Below are 2,573 nucleotides of genomic sequence, written 5' to 3'. Positions count from 1 at the left end.
TTCGTCGCCATTTTTTGTTTTTCCTCCGAGCTTGTAGCATATTTATAGGGCTTGCTTGGTCTCGTAATGAATCCTGGGATATCCAAGGATACCGAGGATACATCGGACCCGTCCTTCAAATCAGGAAAAAAGAAGGACGCATTTTAAGGCCGCATAACGAGGACTCTTGGAATCCGACCAGACCTCGGCGCCGCGCTATGACGTCATCGTACTTCGAATCCGGCCTTCTAAGGACGCGTCCTAGGTTTTCGAACAGAGCATGCAAGCGTCACAGGCGGCGTGCAACTGAAATATTGACCCAACCTAAACAACACAATGAACATTGGTTCCACCCTAAAACATTTACAGAAGCTTCTAAACTTGTATTTCTAACATCAATTGTCTGATTTTCTTAATTTAATATTATTTTTGATATTTATTGCAAATTAAATCTGAAATTTAACAGCATAACTGCTTCTGATGGCAGGAACAACCACTTTCCAAGTTGCAGGTTTTTGGTCCAGCTGGGAAAGCATCTGACGCCTCTGCTGATCTCACACATCCTGGACCTGAAAGGTCAGAAACATCAGAGGAGGGCTTCATGTGGTTGTTCTATAGGAGCAACTTCTTCCGTAAAAATGGATGATAGCGGCCGGTAGCAGATGATCCGTTTCTGCTGGTATTTTCCTCTCCACTGTCGCTACAAGCATGCTTGGTGTGAGGGATTACTGCAGGTTCAACAACAAAATGCAAATGACAGTACAAGTGTCTGCTGTCTCTACCTCCTCATCCAGGAAGAGCTGATCCTGACGGTCAGTGACTATTTTTCCTTTGATTTGACTGGATGATCTGATTGGAGCGTCTCTGTAACAGGAGCCGAGACACAATGAGAAACCTACAGGTTAGCGGTCACTGGTTAGATCTATTTATAGATTGCCATGGGAAAAAAGTGTTAAACTATTCACTGCCCTTAAACAGAGGTGGATGGATTTCACTCAGTCAGCATTTTATTACATCTTTGCAAAGAGAGAACAAATCTCATACCCTCCCTACTGCATGGTTATCAGCCCTGTTCTGATCTGGGCAGCGTTCGTTCCTCCTTGCTTATAATAATGGAAAGTAGTCAGAAGAAAAAAAATGACACTTTGGTTAAACAATAACATCTTATGAAGCAACCTGGAAAAAAGAATCTGGCTCGTTATGGGAAGAAATGCCTCAGTCAGGCATTGTGTGGCCTTGCAGGTGAAACAGACTGAAAAACATTTTTCAGTGAATAAACAGCTGAAATCAATATATGAAATAAAAGCAATCTAAATTTTCCAACCACAAGCTCTATAGACCCCTCCCCCCACTGGGCAAGTATGACCTCAACCTGGTTCACCTACAGCCAAAGTACTGCCTCCTTGTTCAAAAGCAGCCGGTTCCAACCTGCACCTTCAGGAGGTGTTCCCCTGAGATGGAAAGTTTCCTGAGGGACGGCTTTAATACCACATACTGGGATGTGCTGATTGGACCGCATGGTGAGGACTTATAGGGGATAACTCACTGTCTGAACTTCGGCACTGACGTTGTCTCACCTGTCGGTCTGCTTCTACCTGAATAACGAGCCTTGGGTAACGAGGGAAGTCAAAGCTGTCCTAAGCAGGAAGAAGGCTGCCTTCAGGAGCAGAGACACTGTGAGGGAAGCCAGAAACATCTACAGGAGAAAGGTGGAGCTGAAGCTGAGGGAGAATAACATGAGAGCCATGTGGGAAGGTGAGAGGACCATCACGCAACGACCAGGGGCGCTGAAGGGACAATGGAGAGGGCAGATGACCTGAACAGGTTCTTCAACAGGTGTTGATGAAGATTCTCAGTCATCCAGGTCATAGTCATTCCATAAAAGTTTAAAAAACAATCCACTGGACTTGGACAATACAAGGCCTTGACTCTATAAAGACTCAAACTCACTGCGGATCCAGACATTTGAATTGAGAAAGCTTCCTGGAGGGGAAGCCAAATGTCTTCAAACCTTGGAAACCAGGTCCAGTGGATTGGATTTGAAACTTTTACGGACGTTCTTCAACAGGTTTGACCAGCCTGTGACCCCTACACCGCTGCTACAGCCACCTGCCCCCCCACCTTAGCTACAGAGCACCACCATCCTACCCTGCTGCTAAAGCATTCCTACACCGTGGTGTGCTGGGGAAGCAGCACATCCATGAAGGACACCTCCCGACTGGACAAACTGGTGAGGCCAGCCGGCTCTGTGATTGGCTAGAAGCTGGACCCTATGGGGACAGTGGCAGAGACAAGGACACTTTAACTGCTGGACATTATGGACAAAGCCACCTACACCCTGCAGACTGTCCTCAGCACTCAGAGGAGCCTGATCAGTGGGAGATTGCTGCTCCCCAAATGCAGGAGCAACAGACTGCTGAACTCCTCACTGGGGGGAAGGAGGAGGTGATAGGAAGCGGGACAAGGGTCAGCACCCCCCCTCCTTGGACATCTGATGCTAAACATTACCTATCGTCACTCATGTGCAATAACTTATGCCAACTACTGTAGCCTTTACATTCTGGAAAATGTAACTTTATTTTAATGCTTTTTTT

The sequence above is a fragment of the Cyprinodon variegatus genome, unplaced genomic scaffold, assembly GCF_000732505.1.
Source record: "Cyprinodon variegatus isolate N-32 unplaced genomic scaffold, C_variegatus-1.0 Scaffold1979, whole genome shotgun sequence".
Taxonomy (NCBI): Eukaryota; Metazoa; Chordata; class Actinopteri; order Cyprinodontiformes; family Cyprinodontidae; genus Cyprinodon; species Cyprinodon variegatus.
Note: the sequence above shows the minus strand (reverse complement) of the source record.